This window comes from Harpia harpyja, chromosome 2, assembly GCF_026419915.1.
Source record: "Harpia harpyja isolate bHarHar1 chromosome 2, bHarHar1 primary haplotype, whole genome shotgun sequence".
NCBI lineage: Eukaryota > Metazoa > Chordata > Aves > Accipitriformes > Accipitridae > Harpia > Harpia harpyja.
Window position 1 is genome coordinate 40737242 of NC_068941.1, and position 23758 is coordinate 40760999.

Consider the following 23758-nt stretch of genomic DNA (forward strand, 5'->3'; position numbering starts at 1 on the left):
TTCTTGGCAGAACCTTCTTCCATTTTTTTCTGCAAGTGAAACAGTTAATAAATCAGTCATGCATCATTGCTGGATTAGCAATCACACCCCCAAATGCTAATAACTGTTCTCACTCTTTCTCCAGAAGATTACCCTTAAATCCTATCAAAGGACAAGATGCCTTTTGCCTTGCCTGGCATTAGCACCCTAGTGACCTACAGCCAAAGTCAATAGTCAGTAAACTAACTCTCTGACATGGTGAAAGAACAGTGTGCCTTAACCAGATCCACTGTTTCTTAAGATGGTTTTAATTTCTCCTGTCAATGCCTTCACTTTTTATTTTTCCCTTTGTTTTGTTTTTTTTTCCACCTCAGCCAGTCTGGCCACATAAATTGAAGCTGAACAGAAGGAAGTTTGCCACAATGAATCACTCAAGAGTCTGTTGCAGGGTCACACAGGCTGGGGGAGTTTTGCAAGGCTGAAGACTGTGGCGGAGCTGGAACCAAGAAAATGAGGAGAAGGTAGGTACTTAACAAGTTTGTTCGTTCTTGTTAACGGAGCAGATGAGCTTATTTACCTCTTGTCTGCAGCTGAATGGGGTCTGTAAAACTGCCTGCTCCTCTTGGTCTGAAAGCAGAGAAACAGCACCAGAGACGGGTCATAAATCGATGAGAGAATTCATGGTCTGTGAGCTCTCCTTGTCTGCAGTTTCAAAGGACAGTTGCTTAAAGTTGGATGTTGGGCTTATAAAATATTATAACACTTTCCTTGGTTTTGCAGTGTTCACCAGTGAAATGGCTTGGCTCAGCAAGGGCTCCTTAGATAACTACTTTGTGTTTGTTTTCATGGCATTGGTTCGTTATCACTGGGATTCATTTACAAAAACACAGGAGTATTTTATATGCAGAAAACATACAAAAAGTAAGATTACACTTAAGTTATGTGTTTCATTTTTAAGGAGCAGATGTTTTAAAAATAATTGGGTTAGAAACCTACAAGAGAGAGAGAGATATATATATATATACTAAAATATTTTGAATAGTAATTTATATTCTTATTGTTTCATTATGTTTTACTGCATGGAGGATTCATGTTACTGTATCTATTAAATAATTTTCTTACAGCCTTATAATTTTTTTGCTAATCTGTTATTAGATTTAAAGGATGGTCTGGAGATTTTAAATCTTCTTAGTATGCAGACAAAGATGAAAGGATATAAACTGAAAGGTATAAACAGTGTTTAAACTTTATCTTGAACACATAACCAATGATGCATGATTGTGCAAGTAACTTTTTCAAGTGCTTCCCAGTAAATATGCAACCACAGTATGTTTGCAGAGATGTACTTTCTGGTATGATCAGCATGGTTATCTTTTGGAGTGAACTGTTAGATAAATAAATGGGCTAGCATTCAGATCAGGGCTCACTGTGTCTGACTCTAAGGCATCAGACTGTTTCATTCAGAACTATTATTTCCTTGAATCATAGAATGAAGTCTTCACCAAAATTTTAGTTTATAATGTTTCTTTTCTAGAGACTGCAAACAGAAGTGATGGAGGGGGGAGTGTGGGTGGGGCCAAAGTAAGAGAGCAAAGACCAGTGCAACTGGACAAAGAAGAGAGGTTAGATATATATATAAATAAATATATATAAATATTTGAGTGTAGAATTGAAAAGGAAGAGGAAAAAATTGAGTTGAATGGAAAAACTATGTGTAGGGAGAGCAAAAATGTAAAAACCAAAATCTGGGAGGCAGCCAGACTGAAACCAAACTTTGGTTTGTACCAAGTACTCCCTTAAATGAAGACCTGAATGGGCCAACTCACCACCTTTTAGTCCTCCACCCTCACCTAATACTTATTCCTCTGTGGACAGTATCAGCTTGCAGACCACTTCTGTCTAAATGTAAAAGAACAGATACTTTTAATTTAATCGAAAATTCAGGTTATGGGTCATCATTGTGAATGGAGTACTTCAGTGGCTTTCAAACCACCTCTTCCCTTTTTGGTTTTCAAACTACATTTTTCTGGCTGCTTAAAACTTTGCTTCTTGCTGTGTTCACTGATATACTTGCTGCCTAGCTGTGACTATTCGTCTCTCAGCAGACCATGCACATTGTCCCCACTGCTGTCATGCCAAGCAAAAAGCATGGCACAGGAACCGGAGGGCCCACATGATGTTTCTGTAATGCTGGGTTGCTTTCTTGCAGCCTCGGGTGGCTTGCAGCGTGAAGTTTCACCTTCTTTGGGTTTTACCTTCTCCTCAAATATGGTTAATAAAATTTTGCTCGCTATATAAAAAATGTGGAAGAAAAGCAGTGCAAGTGCAAATACAATTATATAGCAGCTACTTGAGAAATGTTGTAACTATTTTAGATGAAACACAATTAAGAAAATAGAAAGGCCTGAAGACCTTGTAAACATTGTGTAAATGTAATGTAAACATTGATAGTTTTCAGTTCTTCTCTAAAGCTATGGAACCCTGTAGTGTTCAGGGCCTTTGAATTTTTTTTTTTTTTTTCCCCAAAACCTTAAAACTTCTTCGCTTATTTTAAAACAAAAGGGAAATCACAAAATTTTTTTGGTAGTGTACCACTACCTTACACTTGTCTTTTTAAAAAGGAAGAAATCAGATGTGCTGTGTAAATATTTGCATCTTAGGTTTTAATATGGCTTGCAAACCTAGTGTGATGTAAGGAAAGGTTGTTCAGAGAATAGTAGACTCTAAGCCCCGCGGCCACCAGGAAAACCTGAATTCAGTTCTTGCTTTGCCGCAGATTTTTTTTTTTTTTTTTTTTTTTTTGTATCATCACCTTGGGCAAGGTGCTTTGTCAATAAGGTCCCTCAAGACCTAGGCTACCTCTCTACACAGGGGCATCGCAGTGATGAGTACGTAGGGGACAGTGAGCTGCTTCAGTATTGCTCTGATAGGGAACCATGTGAGTACCTACAATAGTCATCCCCTCTCCCTGCAGCAGGCCCTGCCCTGAGGAAGGTGGCATCGTATCCGATTAGATGATGAGTAATATTTCAGCATTGTGGCTAGTATTCAGTGGGCAACAGGAGATCATGTGTCCACAAAGAACCAAATGTGAAATGCTAAGCCATATTGCCAAGCTGGAGAAAGATGCAGTGCTTCCATCTTGTGATGTATAGTGTGTACTCCATTATGTTTCTTTATCCTCCTCAGCACAGCCTCAGGACACTAGAATCCTGAGCCATGACTAGGTTTTAGAGGTGCTGCAGTAATACAAACACTACTGCTACCACTAACCAGCTTGATTTTGTTTTAATAGCAGTCTTCTCTGCAAAACCACAAACCCAAGTTAATTACACAAGGCAGGGGAATGTGGAATTATTACAATAATTAGACCAGGACAGCAGCCTTGGTCCAGAAAAACAGCTTTAAGCACAACTGTGCTGGAGAAAGTTCAGTCCAGCTCATTAGGACCAAATGCTAAGATCACAACCAGCTCCTGAACTGTCTTTTTAAAACTGCCTCTCCTAGCGGCTACTGTTGTCTGAAGAGCTGTGCTGCCTCTGCTTGATAGTATCTCCTTTTCCTCTCCTACCCAGACAAGCTGAGACCAGGAGCTCCCACCTAATGGTGACTCTGCCCTTTGCACCTGCCCTGGCCTGGGAAGTCAGAGATTGTAAACCTCCTTCCATGCTCTTGAGAGAATTTCCCATCTAATGTGTGCTTGTGTGCTGATTTGTTTGGATAAACATGGGTAGAGGAAAACATATGTATGCCTGTCATTGGGGTTAGTAGTTACAGTTTATTTATGGCACCTTCTAGTTCTTGAAATTCTCTGGGACTAATGGATATCTTATATTCCAATAATATTTAAGTTAGCTCTATCTGCAGAAGCTGGTTTTCCAGTTTTTCTCCTTCATCTGTTACGAGTCGTGACCTGACAGCTTTGCTCTGCCAAGTGAGAGACCTACTGGATTTTACACCTGCTGCTCCCTCTCCTGTTTAGAAGCTAGTCTGGATATGACTGCTGTCATGCTGTGTTGTGGTTTAACCCCAGTCAGCAACTAAGCACCATGCAGCCACTCACTCACTTCCCCCCCTGCCCCAGTGGGATGGGGGAGAAAATTGGGAAAACAAATAAAACTCGTGGGTTGAGATAACAACAGTTTAATAGAACAGAAAAGAAGAAACTGATAATGATAACACTAATAAAATGACAATAGTAATAATAAAAGGATTAGAATATACAAGTGATGCACAATGCAATTGCTCACCACCTGCTGATCGATGCCCAGTTAGTCCCCGAGTGGCGATTCCCCTGCCCCCACTCCCCCCAGTTTATATACTAGACATGATGTCACATGGTATGGAATACCCTGTTGGCCACTTTGGGTCAGCTGCCCTGGCTGTGTCCCCTCCCAGCTGCTTGTGTCCCTCCAGCTTTCTTGCTGGCTGGGCATCAGAAGCTGAAAAATCCTTGACTTTAGACTAAACGTTACTTAGCAACAACTGAAAACATCAGTGTTATCAACATTCTTCTCATACCTAACTCAAAAAACATAGCACTGTACCAGCTACTAAGAAGACAATTAACTCTCTCCCAGCTGAAACCAGGACATGCTGCCATAGCCAATGACTCCTCACAGGGCTGAGGTTAGGCTTTTGAAGCAAATAAAATTTGTAGTCACCCAAGTTACATCCATCAGAATGGAAATTTTTAACTGCAGTTGTTCTAAAGATAAGTACAGGATTAGTATTGATGAAATGTTGTAATTCCCAATTTCTTAAATCTCCTAAGAGCAGGTTGCATCCACAGTGGCATCTCCTTGGTCTCAAACAGCTGTGAGACAGCAATTCTTGGGCTTTAATATGAGTCAGTTCTCACCAGGGAAGGACAGTGATATCCCTTTTCCTGAATGGATGCTAACTTCAAAGAAATGGGTACTGCCCAGCTGTCCACAGCCTGTAGACTCCAGAAACAATTTATTGGTTTGATAGTGATAGGAGCAGAGGAAGGTGATATAAGGCTGAAGGGGAAAAAGACCGAAAGAAAAAAAGAGAGGGAACAACTTGACAACTGCATGGAGATGAGGAAGGATGCCTGAGGGAGAGAAGTAAGCAATATGGACGTATTCCTTACAAAATGGGGTAGATGGGATTAAAGAAACCCTAGGAAATTAATAGTGAGGAAATGTAAAACATGGTTATATGTAGTAAATATGAGCATAGAAAAGTGAGGGCCTGAGAGGAAAAAGAGAGAGGAAAAAAGAGAATATATAAAGAAAAAGGTCTTGCTGAGCTGACAGAAGAATGCCCCTGGAGGAGAAAAATGCAAAACTGTAAAGCATTGAGTATTATGACAAGCCTAAGGCGAAACACAAGCCCTGGCAACGAGGGAAATGAAGCTCTTTGGAAGAAGGAAAAAGGTTTTCAAATAGAATACAAACTACACACATTTAGAGTTAATTTTAAGTCTTATTCTATTGAAAGTTGGTTGATCAGGTATTATGCTAAAATACTTACATTTTCTTTTCCTGGGTAGAAAAATCACTGAGAAGTTTAAAGTACTGTAATTTTTTAATAGCCTTTTCTGCAGAAGGTCTCACATTTTCATTACCACCACTGGATGATATGGTGAATGACCCAGAAAGCCTGCCATCTAAGGACTTAAATTTTTAGCAGGTCTAGCTTCCTCAGTATGGGTATGCCTGCAGCGTGACACAGAGGTGAGATGCCCCAGATGGCTTAAGGCAGGCTGAATGTAGTTATTGTCACACTGTGGTTGAAGAAGCACAAGCCTCAGTGTGGCCTGCACGTGTCTGAGTAATGTTTGAGAGCTGAAACCTATGCTGCTGCCATTACTCTTCTTTCCTGTGTACATCAATGGCAGTCAGATGCAGGACTGTAGTGCAGATGTGTCAGGATTGAACTTCATAGATGTGAGAACGGTGTCAACATTTATAAAAATGCACTAATCAACACATCTAATGTTCTATGTACTTGCTTCTGCTTTTCCACCCGCTGACAGAGCTTTGTGTCTCACTAGTCCTGGCTACTGCTAGGAAATGTATGTGCCAAAAGAGAACACCCCATTTTAGCAGGGCTGACTACTGAGGGAAGCCTGAGCTCCTGAAAGCCTTCTTTCACTTTAAGTAGAAAACATAATCTAGGCAGTCTAATTTTTGCTGGCAGGAGCAAGAATACAGTCAGATGATCATCTTATCCTCCAGCACAGTGAAGGTCATAGAAAGGACGTTTTTGGAAATGGTTTCCTCTGTCTTTAGCTGAAGAATGACATTTCTTGTAGAAGAGGAGTTGCTTTATTCAGCTAAGTTTTCTTTGAGACCAAAAGATTAATCTTCAGGTAGCTCAAACCTCTTAGCATAATTGATTCTAAAAATATCTGTTCAGAACAAGACTTGGAATATAACTTAATATTGTTTCAAGTAAAAGGGGTAAAGTTCCAGTCTAGTCCTTCATAAATATAGTAAGTGGTGTGTATGTGTTTTACCTTTTTAAAGTAACTTTTCTTAGAGTATCTTATCCCAAACTCTGTAATGCATCTGATATATGCAAAGCAGCTTACATATGTGCCAGTGGAGAACTTCAGCTGTTATTCTGAGTTCTTTATCTTCTCAGTATGTGTTAATTCTTGTATCCCCAGTCAAAACATTTATCCCTGTTCTTGAAAGTAGAAAACCATCACCCTGTGCCCTCTTACCTTGTTTATAAATTTTTGGTTTTGAAACCTAGATGAAGAAAAGAAAACAAAAGTATCAGAGAACAAAACAGATGTTATTAGGTGATTGAAAGAATATATATACAGGGTGACAAAGAATGCAGGCAAAATAAAACCCATCAGTTGAAATTGGTAAATTTTCTGGGCCTAAAATATTCCTGAAAAGTTAAAAAGAGAGGAGTACAACAAAAGCAACTTTTATTTGTTTCAGGTCTTTGGAAAATTTTATTACTAGCTTTAAGGGTCATTGCTGCAAGTTCAACCAAGTTAGAGAAAGTGTTATTTGTTCCTATTTCTAACAAACCACATTTGATGAGACTCTGGAGTACTGTCCTCATAATAATCCCCCTGTGTATTTTTCTTGTTGTATTTCTACACAATAGCTCTTTAATGTATTGTCATGCCAACATATGCCTTTCTATTGAGAACTTTTCCACATACAAATTATTATTGCTACTTTTGTTGAACAAACAAGCCATGTGGTATAGCTTGTTTCAGTTACTCATATTTACACTTGCTCTGAAGGAGAAACATCTTTGAGAGTTACAGAGTTTGACTCTACCACTGATGTTCTGTGTGACTTTGGTCTTAGAGACATAGGACTAGGTATTCAAAAGTGTTCTTCAGATCTGGGTATTTAGCTTGAAGTGTTAATCTTCAGGCTTTGGTAACATTTTCAGAAATGCTAAATGCCTGCTGTGATGGCAGGATTGTTCAGGGGAATACCACTAACTCTAATACTCAGTCTTTTCAATAGGTTAACCCTGGAACAAAAATATTAGGGCACTCAAAGAAGAAGCCATTTTTGGGGGGGGGGGGGAAATCTATTTCTGTAGTGCCTCAGTTGCCCTCAGTAGTGAAGCACAGCCAATTCTTATCAGATATCCTTGTAAACCCTTTTAAAATGGATGAATGAAAGTCTCTGAATAGGTGCTTTGTCTTGAGCCTGATAGTAGCAAATGTTCATGCTGTCAGACTCCTACTACTAAAAGCACCTTTGACGCACACTCATGGAGGCCCATGATCAGTAACCTTACCCAAAGCTTTGCGGTAGCCAGGCACTCATCCTGCTGTGAATGGCATAGACCAAGACATTGTAAGTAAGGGGACTACTCACACGCCTTTTTATACATATCTGACTGGACTGGGAGCATGCAGCTGCAGCTCTTGAGCTGGAGTAACAGTAGCAAGCTCCATTTTATGTTGACATAAATGAGAATTTGTACCCCTGACCATCCTGTGCTGTCATTTCTCTCTAGTTCTGATAAATCAGGTTCACCCTCAATGCTTTGGAGGTCTAGAGACCCTTGACAGATTGAGCTAGATCAGCTGTGCCAGATACCTGATGCACTTTGCATTCAAGTCCTGTCTGTGCCCTCCTTTTTGAGACCATCCTCTGCTATTTATTCTGGTGTGTATTTAGAGTTTCCATTGTCCTTCTGTGAGATTATTGTGTATTCTGCACTCAGCGCTACAGAAAAGCTTTCAATATGAGGAGAGGTGTGTCATAAACATCTTCCTTTGTATATTTAAATGCATGCCAGTCCTTCCTGATATTATGTTTCGTAGCTCAAGTATGTCAGCTAAAAATGCTCAGCCCTGAGCTCCTGACAGTTCTTCCTGAGAAGCTTCGGATAGTTTCAGTATCTGCAAGGCCTATTGTTATGGCAGTGGAATGCTGCAAAAAAATTTAAATGGTTTCCATATAGCCAGGTCCTAATAATTAAAGGTTCCTTTTAGATTAGGAACAAGAGCTTAAAATGTGTGTAGTTTCACTAGGTGGGAAGCCAGCAGGAGCTCCACAGTACTGAAGTTAATGTGCTAATGTGCTCTCATAGCTTGCTCGGAAGGCAAGCAACAGGAATCTGGACATTTGCAGTAGGCCAAACTGCAGATACCTAAAGATGTGGATTATGATCCCCCCATCTGAAGGGAGTATGGGTGCAGCCTCCAGATTGCATATTAGCTGAAGGTGGAAGAAAAGCCTGTTTATCAGTAATTTTCCTGCAGGCCATTAGCATGGATCTGCTGCTGTCTTTTTAGCCACTGTTGCTATGGAAAATAGTGGTTAAAGTTGGCAAGATAGAGGAAAAGGGAACTCTTGTAAATATAACAACAATTAAATAATTTTAATTCAACATTCTTGAAGACTGTGGTGACTCTGCTATTTGCCAGTCTTTAATATTTATACAATGGTGGAACAATCATGGAGATGTTTGCAAATCCCAAAAGATTAGTCATGGAAATACATTCTCTGTTGTTTGCTATCAATTATTTTCTATGAAAGTTTCAGCCACCCGCTCAGCAAAAAAGGCAATGGATGAAAAGCACACACATAACTCAAATAGTCAATAGCTGGTATGTTCATGAGCAACCAGCATCTGCAAAATGGGCCATCAAACCATTTGGCAAAACCGTACAGGGACAAAATGTGTTCCTCAACAGTGAGAAATATTTGTGAATGATTGTGAATTAGAGAAGATCAAAATCAGTGTCAGCTGGCAAATACTGTTCAGCCAGCTCCAACACTGGCATTTAAAATCTCAAAGAAGATAAATTCCTGGAACTGTAGAAAATAGTCTGCCTGTAGGGGATGTATCTGATATAAAGATAATGCCTGTTTTTACTCAACCTTATATAGACATGCTGAGAAGATTCAGTCCAACCAACATCAAAAAAACACAAAGTCTCATTTTCTGCTGCTGTGCAACTTGTCCATTTGCATACAAATGTCCAGCACTATAAAGACTGAAGCATTAAAAGTAAAGCTCATTATTACCTAAAGAAATCTACGGGTAAAAACATGAAAGCTACTTCAGTATGGTTAAAACCAGGTGCTTCATGTCAGTTTGATGTTGAATCAGTGTAATGTTGTTTCAGCAATGGGATATGACAAAGTGATAAAAGCAAGACTTTTTTTTCTAACAAAGCAGTTGCTGGCAAATTAAAGGCCAAGTATACTATTGGAAAAAGACATGTCATGTGCAGGAGGAGGTATAAGATGAAATCTGTAATAGACTACTTTGGAGCTCTTCAGACATCTGAAATCATAGGGCTAGGGTGATGTGTAAGAAATTACACAGACCATCTGTAATGAGGTGATTCTTACCATAATTATAAACAGCTTGATCCATAGGGACATGTAGGCATCCCTCTGTGGATTGAAGCCCTAGTGCCTGTATTGATTACTGAATAGAAAACAACTTTCTGTGATGTTATGGCTTTTGTAAGTCATTCAGGTATTTTACAGAGACTGTGGAGGTGATACATAAATAGGATATAATAAATACACAGATTTTGGGAGCTATGGTGCTTTTACCATACTGGATGTTCAGCACTATGTAAGCACAATAGAAAAATCTACATATCACAGACAGGGCTGTTCTGTTTCTTCTCTGAATGTTTCATTGCTTGGCTAAGTTAATTGTACACAAGCACAGCATGATGTTCCTTAGCTGCTTCCTTTCAAGCTGAGGGAAAACACTTGATAAAGGGCAAAAAGACTGATTTGCAGCAGATCAGTCAAAGCAAATCCCATTTTAATTGGAAAATGTGAAGGCATTTCTTCTTACTTAGTCATCTTGCCTGCCAAATTTGTGCCTTCTATCTCCAGCCATTTCAGCACAAGGTTTTTTTACATTCTTTGTGTGTGTGTGTTTAGAAATGGAAAAGTTTATTTTTCATACTGCAAAGTTACTGAACTGCTTTTGCTTAGATTTCGTTTGTCTTTTTAAAGACTATTTGGAAATTACTAGCTTGAAATGTGAGTTTCAAAGCTCTTCATAACTGATACTGTAGTATTATCAGGAGATAAGGAGAGATGAAAGGAACTTTCAATAGAATGTTTATTCATTTTGCTTCTTAGTTAATGAAATTGTTACCTTTGAGTGTTAGTTACCTACAAAGAGGACTCTCTTCATAAGGACTCTTTGCTGGCTTTTGGACACCCAGGCTGTTGTCCCAGGATAGTATTCTGTCAGTAGCTTCCAGTGGCTCATTTGCCTTCATTTACTGGAAGCTACCTTACCCTCACTTGTGCTAATGTGACTGACTTCAAACCTAGATCTGTGAAATGGTTCATTTAAAAATGAAATAAAATCTGTTCACATTTCAGTAGGGCCAACCTATTTTGCAAGGAGCTGTTCTGTTAAAGGAACAATGACAAGGAACAACAGCCTGAAAATACAGATTCTCTTTAGAACTAAAAGGGCAGTATACTTGCCATTTCTGCAGACTCCTCTATGAGTATTTTCTGCTAGTACAGTGAAGGAGCTAGCCCCTGTCTTAGGTACTTCCAAGTTCCAGTTTTGCTAGAAGTGTGTTTTACATGCTCTACATGTCATGAAGGAGTTGAACAGGTTGTACCTAAACTTGGAGGAAAGGATACATAAATAGATGGGGTTTAGTGTTTTAACATCTGATCCAAAGACCTTTTAAATGTAGTAGAAAGTCACAACTGACTTCAGTGAACATTGAATCAAGCCCTAAACCAATAACTCCTGTTCAGCAATACAGCCATTGAAAGACTCTAATCAAGTGGATAGAAACGCTTTTGCAAAAGATTCCAATCATCATATGGCTCAGCCTGGTTCCTTTTCCTAGGTCCCTCAGCAGCATGACTGCTTTCATCTCTTTGCCTAGCTTTGCAATAGCCTGAAGCATAAAATCCCTCAACCCTATGCCCTTTGTTGTATATAAGCGTAGTCTTTGACAAACTGCCTGGAACAGACATACTTCAGCTAGCATTGAAGTCTATCTAAATAGGAATGTTTTGTGGTTCTTTTGTTGCTGTTGTTTTGTGTGGGAGGATGATATGTTTTGTTGATTTAAGATGTTTCTGCAATTTTAGAGACTTTTTAGTGGTGCATTTGGTGTTTGAAAGCAGCTGGATTCTTTTATCTCTAAACTTGCCAAATGGAATTTATTCCACAAACCCTTGGCATTTTCCAGAATATGCTGCCAACCCCACTTTTTTAAATAACTCCGTAGCTTTTTTTTCCTGTGCTGTCTGTCATCTTGTTTTCCAGGTATTTTTGGTATAGAATAAAAGCTTGAAAACATATGCATAAAGTGGGCACATTTCAAAAAGAAGCCTGAGTTTTTGAAGAAAAATGGGGTGAGAGACAAAGGTGTATCAGAACATAGACCTGCCAGGCATTTAGGATCACATGTAGATCATCAGTTTCATGCTGTGGCATGCAGAGAAATCTCAGAATTCACTTGTAGCTGGTAATTGAGCACATGGAAATTGTTTCTGTGAAAATGAAAAATCATGAAATATTGCATTGCCCATGCAGTTAATGCTGCCATTTTGTGGATCAGTTTTCTATGCAAATGGTTTTTATTTTGTTTGGATTGGTCTTTTCAGTAGGGGTCTAATTCGGAGTTCCTAATGAAATAGGAAGGAATCCATATTCTGAACATTTGGAATGTCACCACAATTATTTCTGTTGAGTACTGTAAATGGAAAGTCCAAAATTGTTAGAAAAGACTTCTTTAATCAAACATGATACAGAGTACATACATAACTATAGCCCATGAACCCCATAATACATAACCTTTCAAACCTTTTTTTTCCCATTTGTCTGGATGTTCGTGTTGTATTGATAATCTTGGGAAAGAACAGTGATGATAAGCAAGCTAATAATGCCCCCTAAAGAGGGGAAGCATGGGAAATTGCTGCCTACATTGCAGTCTTGTCATACATTGAACTTGTGGTTGATGACTACTTTTTCAGAGGGAGAAGTCTCTCTTGTCATTGCTGGATAAGGAACAGGAACATTCAATACCACGGGATGTTCAAAACATTTCTGATGCAGTTTGGGAATATATATGTACGTATCAGGTTCTTGCCCAGTGCTGCCTGGCCCAAATGGGGTACTATGACATGAATCATTGAAGAGGTCTGGGTGATAACCAAGGTCCTGGCATTCTCCCCATAGGTCTCTTGAATGCTGGGTTATCTCCAAACGATGTTAATCAGTGGGGATGACATTTCCTTTACAGTGACACTCTGCACTGCCAGCTTCCCAGCTAGGCAGAACAGCTTAGAGAAAGGAGGTCCTCCTCACTTTTTTTTATTTTGTATAATTTTGTACCCCCACTTGTGGTGGGGTACTGGCACCTTGAAAATGGGTCCAATACCCATGTCTTAATGATTGTCCACACCCAGCATAGCAGAATGTCTTATTTATTGCCAGCTAACCTAAAATCCCCCATAAGTTAAGAGTGGGAAGATAATTTATTTGCATAAGCCAAATATAGACAGCAAAATTAGAAGGTGCAGAGGCAGGCCAAAAAAAATAGAAGCAAATCTTTACTTCTACCTGTATTTTAGCTCATCTTCAGCTAACAAGCAGTCAGAATACTTTGGTGCTTTATGGCTGGGATCCAGTTCTTGGACAAAACCCACTGCTTTGAATTTAAATGTCACTGAAAAAACCCTCTTTTTAGGGGTTACTTGTACATGATAACTGGCAAACTTTTCTTGGAATTTTGTTCAGATTCAAGCATTCCCTCTCTTTCTCTTCATCTTTTCCTGTAATTCGTCACTTTCTTAGAGGTCAGTTTGAATATTCTCATACAGGACAAGTGATGGTTCACCATACTGTGGAAATGCTCATGTATTTCAGGTGTTAGCTAGACAGAGTCATCTCCTTTCCAGATGGCATACAGGCTTGTTGCTTCACTGTACTACAAAAAAATCATTAGCTCGTTGCGAGATAAACGTTCTTTCAGCTGATTGATGATGCTCAAACCTCAGTACATAGCTCTTGACAAAGCCATATCCTTATAAACCAACACTAATACAGGGTATAGGCATGTAAAAGAGATCAGAAGTTAGGTACATTACCAATTCTTGAGGCTCATCATGCCAATAACCAGTGTCTTTGGTGAGACAGTGGATTTGAGATCAAGGGTTCCCAGGCCTTGAGAGGTACAATGACAAGTTATTTTCTGAACCAGCAGACAAAAAGGGATGGAAGGGATTTATTGTTGCAATCAACTTTTTAGGTGCTCTGTACAACTACAGAAACATTGTTACCAGTGACAGAAAAATTGTTTTTCTTGCTCTATTTAAACATACCCAGGATAAAAGTAGATTCTACATAATTTAAGGGAGTTGGGGGGCAGGAGAGGATTGCTTTCGTTGCTGCTGAAGAGTATGGAATATACAAGTTCAATTTTTTTTTGATAAAATGTGATTTTGTTGAACTATTCAGCAGCAAAGTGTTCTGTCTATCCAGCAGGTATAAAAGTTAAGTCTGTGCACTGATTTTCCATTGTGAAGGAGTTAGCTGCTGTAGTACTGTGGTATGTGATGGTCTATTACAGAGAGGATGTAGATCAGAGGTCAAAATGAAATGTGACTGTGAAGACCCTTGACCACTACTTTGTAATAGCTCCACTTAATAACGTTACATGTGAGAACAAAAAGATTTCTTTGAATTAATAGCTCTACTCTGTAATACATTACTATATGTAATTTCAGCTACACCAGAGGGACTGAACATTAGTGGAACTATGCTAATGAGAGAAGATGATGAAAAATAACACCTGTCTTAACTTTAGCCTGTGTATATACGTGTACTATTTTCCAATTTCTTTGCATATATACATAGATAAATTAATTGAGAGCTGCTTAAAAACTGTGTACAGCACAGCATAACTGATAGGGAAAAGAGTCTTATGAAAAGCTCGGATTTTACCCATTAATGCTTATTGTAACTTTCTTTGTTTGCAATGGAAAAAAACCTTTTTTACTTTCTCCTTTGTGCCTCTTCAGACTGTAGACCCACTTCTTAAATATTGTGGATGAAAGCCCAACTCCAGTGAGGCCTGTAGCAAATATCCCATTGACTTCACTGAAACCAAGATTTTGCCCTGAATTTATAAAGTGGTAAAGCACTACTAAACCACACATGCCATAATGCACACCCAAAATGCCAGTGGTTTCTTTTCAGGGATTGGCAAAAATGCTGTTGCAAGATCACAGGGCATTAAACAAGTGTTTCTGTTGTTAGATATCCAGCAGAACCTTTGTTGGTATGCAGAGGAATGTTATTAAACACTCTATTCCCAAAACTTTCTTAATGTCAAATGGACAGTGTACATTTTTACATGTCACTTTGGTTTTTAAATATATTTGCCTATTTGCAGTGCTTTAGAATTTGCCTTTTATGAATACATGAGATTCATCTACAATTGCCTAAAAATGTCAGTATTGTGTTTTAGCATGGTTTTAAAATATCACAATTTTGTGTATGAGCACAGTGTAGGATAACCAGCCTCTGAAGATCTCTGTTATGAGCTTCTCCAATGTGTTTCTGACTTGTTTCAGAAGAACTTTGTCTAGGCATAGAAGTGGAGGAATCCTTGGTGCTAAGACTTCCAATAAGGACAGTTAACTATAATTCTGTATGACACCTTCTCCCTAGGAACTGAAATAATTTTGTATAGATCACTGTACATTTCAGAAAGTGGTACTGTCCATCACTTCTGAATTGATCTAGATATAAACTACTTATTGAAAATCAAAGAGTCTGTAATTAATACAAACTCCAATCTGTACTGATCTGCCCAGGAACTAAGCACCATTGTAGTCATGCAGACTGGAAGTGCCAGAGGAAACATGGAGCTGTAATGGTGGAGCTGCTTCCAAACAGTTTACTATGACATGTGAAATAGCTGTAGATGCACTGTGGCTGACACATTTAAGACTGTTGATGTTTTTTTCTTGGATATACTGTGATTGTCCAAAATTATGGGCCTTCTTATGGGTATGTTCAAATCAAATTGCTTTTTGTAAAGTATTCAGCTCATAGACTACACTGTTCATCTTGTGTCTCCATATTTAAATGGATTTTTATGTTTCATTCACTGAATTGAAGATTACTTCCTTCAGTGACTTAATACAGAAGGGAGATTCTCTAAAGGTGTAGTTCTCCTTACAGTCAAAAGATGGTAGTACAATTTCTATTCCAAGCGGCCCAGCAACACAGAGCAATAGCTGCACATCCATTGTTTGCATTTATAGGAAGGGGTACGGCAACAAAAGAAGGGTGAGAATCTGTAGATGAGATCACAACAACCCGTTGTTTGTCAGGCAGTGGTTAGGACTGTGATCTTCTCTGGTAGTCAGTAATTCTGAATGTGGCCATGATGCCCAGGTTTAATTGGCTCTAGCGCAGCTATCAAGTGAGCTGGTGCCAGGATGGACATCTGCAGTGAAGGGCTTAATGAAGCTTGGGGGGTTGGGAGAGCATGAAATGAAAATGTTCTTCTCGCCATCTCTGATGTCTTCAATAAAGTCTCTAAAAGCAACAACTGATGTAATTAAAGCAGCAAGTTTAATTAGGTCTAACTATTGATTAGTCTAATGTTAATCTCAAAGTATTTTATAGTGAGGTGCAAATAGTTCATAGCTAGAAAATGGTTATTCTGTGGAGAAGAGTACTAGAGTTTCCTTAATTTAAAAAGGGGAGAAGTCAGCATGCACTAACTGCCCAAACAGAGATTTAATACAGACTGTTCCATGAGAAATGTGGGCTCTCCACACCACATTTTATTTTCTAGGAATACAAAGCAAATAAGATGCTAAAGAAAAGGAACTATTTATCTGCTTTTTCACTAGTCAACAATGGGATTTCAATCCCATTTTGTCTGTAATGAATCCTGTTAGAGTGGTTGTTTGCTTGGGCATACTGCTGATTGTAGCAGAACCTGGAAAACTTATTTTACACAAGGGATACGTGATGTTCTTCAGCGAAGTAGAATCATGTAGGATCTAATATTACTAGCACAGAAATATTTAGATGCATATGATACTGCGTCTGAGCTGAGAAAGCAGGAACATGGCTGCATGCAGTGTGGGCAAAGATTGTGATGAAACATATGTATCCTTGAATAATATAGCAAGTACCTCTGTACACACTGAGATACTACTGTGAATGTGCTTAGAAATAAGACTAATAAGTTGAGATCCTGTAATACAAGTGCTCTGCTTTTAGATTTCCAATATCTACTTCAAGAATGCCAGTTCTGCACTGCAGTGCCTGTAAAATTTGTGCTTAGTCCTAACAGGTTAAGCCTAGGCACCAGAATTAGGCACCCTATGGAGTCAGTGAAGAGCCTTCAGGCTCAGCATAGAAGTAGCCAAAAGAAAACACTGAGCACAGGACTTTATGCAAATTTTCTTCCTTTCAGGAACCAAGGTGCGGTTGAAAGCCACACATTTATCACGTTTTTCTACCAAGGTTTCCCTTATGGATGTTCTCTACTGCAGCAGGACTGTATTTGGAGAAGGCAAAACAAGTAGTGGTATTTTTCAATTCTCTGGCTTCAGATTGAAGGGCACGATGAGATATATTGCCAAAAAAGCTGTGCAGGTCAATGCAGAAGCCTGTTTCTGGAGTGGATATGAGAGCATTATGCTGCAAAACCAAGGGTTTACTTTCTATTCCCTGATTTCAGGCTCAGCCTGGGAGCAGGAGGAAGTTTGCAACTCCTAGAGTCAAAAGATTAGTTCCAGGCACTGGGATTATCTGAGATATGTCTAAATAAATCTCTGTATTATCTAGGGAAAATGATGGTACGAGCAAACTCACACCTTTGATTCCTTCCTACCAAGCCAGAGCCCTCTAACTTCTAAAAATCAAGGAACTCTCTGTGTATGGAAAAGGACTTCCGCAAATTCTGAAGGAGAGAAAAGATACTGCTAACATACATCATTGCAGTTCTTTCCATCCTCTTCCAACAATCTTCATCTTAATTCACAGTGATTTCTGCAGCATTCTGGTTGTCTCTGGGAATTCATTTTTTCATGCATGGCATAGTGTGTGGTTCCTAAATTATAAGTAATCCACTCAAATAGCTGATTTGGACTGGAGTGCTGGAAAAGATTGCTAATGAGTGTTTTGAATAAGTGCTTTCATCATTTCCATTCCACTTGGAACCCCCACATGCCCAGAAAGTTACTCAATTCATTCTAAATTGGAGGTAAAGCCATAAAGAGGTCTAACTAGCTGAATGTGTTAGTCACATTGGAATATAATTCTCCTGGTGGATAATTTTGGTTTGTGTGTTTTAACTTGTTTCCTTGTATTTAACAAACATAAAGACATTCCAAGTAAGTAGTGCTGTTTGCAGAAAGTTCCCTCTGGATATCAGTGGAGTCTGGAGATGTTCATTTCAGTTCAGAACTTCTAGGGCACAAATGGTGTCACAGCAGGCGACAAGGTGTCTCCACACTGACTTGATGAAGCAGGAGAGCTAAAGGTAATTATTTCTTATTCTTTTTTGAGCTCCCTGGCCTAAGTGGGCTAAATGGAGAAGTCATGAATGCTGGTTATGGTGATGGTGTCGAGGTACTAAAATGCAGGAAGAATAGGGAAAGTGGACAAAGCAAGGACCAAATTGTGCCACCAGCTGCTCATTTGTTTTCCAAATAAAACTATGTTTGAATTCCCTTACAAATATATCTTCCCATGTGTATACCTCAGTTCCACCTGCCATATCTTACCTCCTGTCCTGTAGTAACTGTAAGCAAACCAAACAGTTTTCTTTAATAATAAAGGCAGGGTAGACCCCTGCAAACAGGACACTGCATGTACTGTGTTCAAGAGGCTTTTGCTAGATATAACCTCATTAAAACATGTCCAGATGTGGTTGAAGTCACTAATGGCTGTTAAAGGCAGAACCTGCAGCATTGAAGAAAGATCTTCCATGTGACTCTAAATCCACGAGAGAGCTAAGAAGCTGTGCTATGCCTCTTGGATGCAGTGCTCTCTGGGCATGAGACAAATTCAACAGCACTTTTTTTCTCTTCCAAACTGATGTCAATAGATACAATCCAGACCTTAGAGAAATATGGAAACTCGGATAATTTTGTGCCTGAATTAGAAACCTTCTGTTCTATGGAAGCTTGCAGAATTGTTTCCCACTTTTCAATTATAATGTTAATGGTTATGTGTCTGAATTTCCTGCCTTTCTGGATAAAGTAGTGAGGCACAGATGAGGCTTTCACCTTTCACTTCTATGCTGCTAGAACTCTATAATTTCGGATGGTCAATGACAAATTTTAATCTTCTATTTGTCATTATCTTAATGCAGCCTCCTGTGCTGTAGCTGTATAGACCCAGTACAGCTTCTTTCTACTCTGTCCATTCTGCATCTACAAATGACATCAAAATTGCTAGCTAACATTCTTCCTTTGATGTTATGGGGCTTTTTTTTATTTATTTAAGTTTAAAAGCATTTGATTTGTTATGTATTTTATTTGGATAGAATGGGTACAGAAAGAATCAAGTAACACTATATTAAGTGGCAACATTCCAGGTAAGATCAATTTATTTGGTCTGGTGATGCAAAAGAAAATCTGGAAGCATTTGGAGTATTTTGGTTTGAAAAGGGAAATGTTATCATGCAGTCTTTGTGATTCAAAACTTACAGATCCACCACCCTGTAGAGCAAGGAGAATCATCAGGTTACAAGTAGATAGTAGAACTAGGAGGCTATTTTAGGTCCAAGACAATCTTGCCACAAGCACAGACAACTTGCAGAGTTCTTGACATTCTGATATAACACTACTTGACTGAGTAAACAGGGGACCATTCTCAAATATTTCTTGAAAAAACAATCTTAAATGATGAGAACTATGGACTTTGCATAGGAAAAAAGGCAAGATATCCTGACTAGGATGGACTGTTGAGTTCCTACTTTGGCCTTTTGCAGGTATCTTGATTCTTTTTCTACATCACTCAGCCCTATTAGGAATAGACAGACTTGTATTTAGCTATTCACAGGGTTTATTTGAGGTGAAGCACCTTGTTTAGAGATGGTGCTTTGCATCTTACATTGTCATAACATGTAATTTCACAGAGCAGTCTATGTTCCACTCTCCAGGCAGTTGAACATCATCTCTGCTTCTCACCCTAGGGAGTAACTAGTTCATTGGCCATGTCATGCAATCATATCACAAAAACCTTTGGGACTGTCACTGTTTAATCTGCCCTTAATGAAGCCTGCCAGATCAGCTTACACTATTTGTCACTGTTTTCTGGCCTGGCTGCCAGAGCCTTGGCAATGGTTTCTGCTTCTAAAACAAGGAAAGAAATAGGCAGGCCTGCAGTTGGAAGCATTGACTGAAATAGAAATCCATGAGAAACCCAGGCAGAAATCCACCTTTGATCTGTTTCCTGTGTGTTCTAGGCTAGATGAAATCAGATTAGTTTTAATCCCCATAATGACTATTTCCTTGGCTGAACTCAGGCAAGATCCGTGCAGGGACTGAGGCCAGATGTAGGGCCTGCCTACTCTCTGGGGTAGACTAGAGTTCAGGAACCCTCAATCTGGAAAAGTCACAGTGGAGTTCAGCCTTGTGCACAGCACTATGGCTTATTAGTGACAATGCACACAGCCAGATTGTGTGTTTCTGCGCTGAACTCTCCAGCATTTCTGGTTTGTGAGTCAGTATGCAGATCCCTGCCAGCTCAGGTGGCCCTGCTCCCACATTGCAGACATGGTCTTAAGTACCTAATGGCCACCTTAAACACTTCAGGCAGAAGTGTAGGTCTTCAAAACCTGCCACGTAACCCAGGTGTCTGGAGATGCTAAACAGCAGCAAGGGCTGAGCAACTGGGCATCTCCCTCATACCTAGACACATCAGGACCATCACGGAAGATACTCTGTGCCTGTCCTTTCTGAAGCGGTTAATCTGGCACAGAGCTCAGAAAACACCCGTTGAACCCCAACAAAATAGCTGCTGCCATCAGGGGGACAGAAACCTGATTCTACTCCTAATGAACAGCCAATTACTGAAGCAGCAATTGGACTTTCAAGGTTAGTGCCTTAAACAACAGCCTGACTGCTAGGCTACACAGTGGTCTTTGTTCTCTGCCTTACTCCCTTCATTATTTAGTAATATCAGGATAGCAGCTTCAGGAGGATTCCTACCTTAGAATAACCTAAAAAGATATGATTAAATAAGGGAATGGTGGTTAAACTTTCACCTGGCTGCTAGTAGATTTGAGCCCCAATCTGTCATCTCTTTAGTACCGTAATTGCCTCTCTTCTCTTCCCCAGTCAGCTTCTGTGAGAAAGGGAAGTTAACTCAAGAGAATGGGTATGTTTGAATCCCAGCTGGAGTTGGGCATTTTCCTGCAGCCCAGATGAGGATACCAAGTTCATGGAGAGAGTTTAAGTTCTTAGCATTTCGCAGTAGCTAAGTTAGGCAGCTCTATGGTAATGTGCTGGCTTTTGTGGGTGTCATTCCTGTGGATTGCTTAAGCACAGAACTCTTGGCAGGGGGATCTGCAGACTGCAAGGCACCTTGTGGTTAGGAACTGACACCCCTGCCTGTGCCTCTTTGTTAATCTGTCTCTCCCTTTATTTACTGCTAAGATTTTTTTCCTCATCCAAAGCATGTCAATCCAAGTAGATAGAAAGGAGAACCTTTTCTCTAAAATAGGGCCATGGGAGGAAAGAGATTGCAGTATCAAAAGCAGTATAAATCTGATGAGCAGTCAATACCCTAGAAATATAAGTAGCTTGTCTTATATAAAAGCCTAGCATGGAGTTAAGTGAGGTGGTGTGTCGACTAGAGATTTCTTTTGGAATAAGTAATGTAATATTGTACAAAGCATTTCTATTGACACTTCTCTCTATCTCTGAGAAAAGCCATATGTAATACTGTGTTGCTAATATATTTTTTCATAGGCTTGATGTAATGACCTGGGAAAAGATGTGGGAAACGTATAATAAATACTGCTGGAATGGGTGGATGCCATTTTAAATAACCACTGACAGTCTGCCTTTCTCAGCTGTATGGTAGGCTGTAGGGTTGCTATCATGTTCAGTGACGTGCACCAAACAATGTCCAGGTCATAACAGCTCAATTACATTTTTTTCTGAGTCTATTCACCGAGACACCATTATGGGCAGATCCTGGGCTGTCAAGAGAAGCTTGGACTCCTGGAGTGAGCTAACTCCCTGCTGGAAGGAAACAGCAAGTTCACAGGTTACAGCTGCATCTCTGTGTGCCTGAGTCCTGCTGTGAATGCAAATCTTTCTTTGTTAGTCTAACTGCCTTCTCAGCAGTATCTCAGCCAGGTCCCTTACAGATCAGAAATCTGGGTAACTTGGGATCCCCAGGTAGCTAAAGGCAGAGTTTAAGGTAACAAATGTAAGCACTGTAGGTTAACTTGGAAGTACACTGGTACTAGTGAGATGCCCACTCCTGAGACTGGTGCCCAAACACCCTATCCTATGCTCAAAGAAGCCACAAGTGTCCAGGAATTAGATACACACAGAATATTTACATAGATAAAGGGAGAGGGATCCAAGTTCATGCTGCTTCCATGCTGTGCTGGCTAGATGTTACTTAGCTCAGTCCAGAAGCCAAGTAACCATGTCTGCTTTCACTGTGCTATGCTTTTCTGTGTTGGGAGAGTTGGCACAGCTATGAAAAGTAGTTGAGCCTCTTCATTCTATGTCAGATGTTTGCTGCTTCTTTTAAAATAAGCTATTAACTTCATTGCTTTACCTTGTTATAATATTAATTTTTCAATTTATTCCTGTTGCTGTCTTTTTGCAATGTACTCTTTGAAGTTCAAGGTTTTACATAGCAAAAATGTCAGAACTACATGAGTTTAAGTGACAGTTTAGCTCGTTCTAATCTGCTTAGGGAATCTTTTCATTTTAGTGCTTTTCTTTTGAATATATTGTCTTTCCTAGGGCCACTAAATATGTGTTTCACTAGACATTGTCTAATTATTGTGTAATTTTGTATATAAGATTAATTCAGAAGTGAATGTAGATGTTTTGTTGAAAATATTTTCTAATTTCCATTTTTTTAGTTTTAGAAGGCAAAAGATTGTTTGTAACACATTGTAGTTGGTATGTCCTGTGGATAGAACATGAGAGCGCTGGGATTCAAAAGTCAAACGTGAGGGAGGCCTGACTCCTGTGTAATGTTTGACAAGGAATGTGATATTTGATACATCATAAAAGTTTCAGTCATGTAAGGTGCAGAGCGTGTCCTGGTGGTGCTGAACTTACTCAAATCCAATTGAAGTTAACACCATGCACCAAATCTCCTTTTGTTTTGCCGTGTAGAAGAGAGATAATGTTTAATGCTTTCACATCTTCATATAACACTTGAGTTTCACAAACAAAAAGGTGTGTGTGCACAGCCTCTGACAAAATACTGCTCTGTGTGATTGTCAGAGTAGATCTCCTGTATAGGTCAGTTTGGGTATTCAATGCAATTTCTGGAGTAGTTTTCTTCTTTAATTTAAAAGTCAAACTTTTTCCAGTACAGGGAAACCTCTTTGAGGGATTTTGTATTACAGAATGTCCCATCACTTGTGGCACCAGCAGGTTCTTTGTGAAACCCTGGTCTTAGTTCTTGAACACCTGCTTGGAGAAGCAACGTCCCAACCAACACCTTACCTTCAGGCAGCATGAGTCTCCTTTGTAAAAGTGTCTCCACTACACAAGAAAGGAACATAAATGCTGTGGGGTTTGAAGCAATGCTTTCTCCCTGCTTTGTCCCACCTGGAGAGCCCCTTTGCACAGTGGAGTGTAGGAGGACCTTGTGTAAGTTTGGGGGAAATGTTCTGTAGGTAGGGTGCTCTCTCTTGTTCATCTTCTGAACAGGAATAGAGAAGAAAAATCAGTCCCCATGTATATTAATGTAGTTCATGCTAATAAAAGTTGCTAGATTGACAGGTGAGGAGAGATCTTGATCCACTGAGTCACAACACAGATACCTCAGAGGTAGGGTTTTACTAAAGTTTCCCCAACAATACTTTTCAAACTGGAATCCCTGATTTTGTGTAGAGTTAAACAGGTAGCTTTGCCTTCTTAACCATTTGACTTTTGATTTGTATTGCCAATAAAAGGGTTATCTGCAAGGGTGGCTGCAGATAGGGGAGGGAGGGGAGACATCTACCTACTCATTTCACAGGGGTCACAAAACATCTGTGACATGACTACCACTTCATGTCATTTCCAACCCAGGCAGGTCTTCAGCTGCTGACTTACAAGGCAAAGCCCCCTCACCC

The 23758-nt window shown here is 39.6% G+C and overlaps 1 protein-coding gene across 2 annotated transcripts in view; it reads left to right on the top strand.

The window, feature by feature from the left end:
• The first annotated feature begins 296 nt into the window (after positions 1–296).
• TRIM2 (tripartite motif containing 2) overlaps positions 297–23758 on the top strand; it is a 118158-nt gene continuing 94696 nt past the window's right edge. The window contains exon 1 of one of the 2 annotated variants that reach the window (XM_052777504.1): positions 297–500. The gene's annotated coding sequence lies outside the window, so the exon portion shown is untranslated. The remainder of the gene's footprint in view (positions 501–23758) is intronic. The other variant, XM_052777539.1, reaches the window with a different exon arrangement.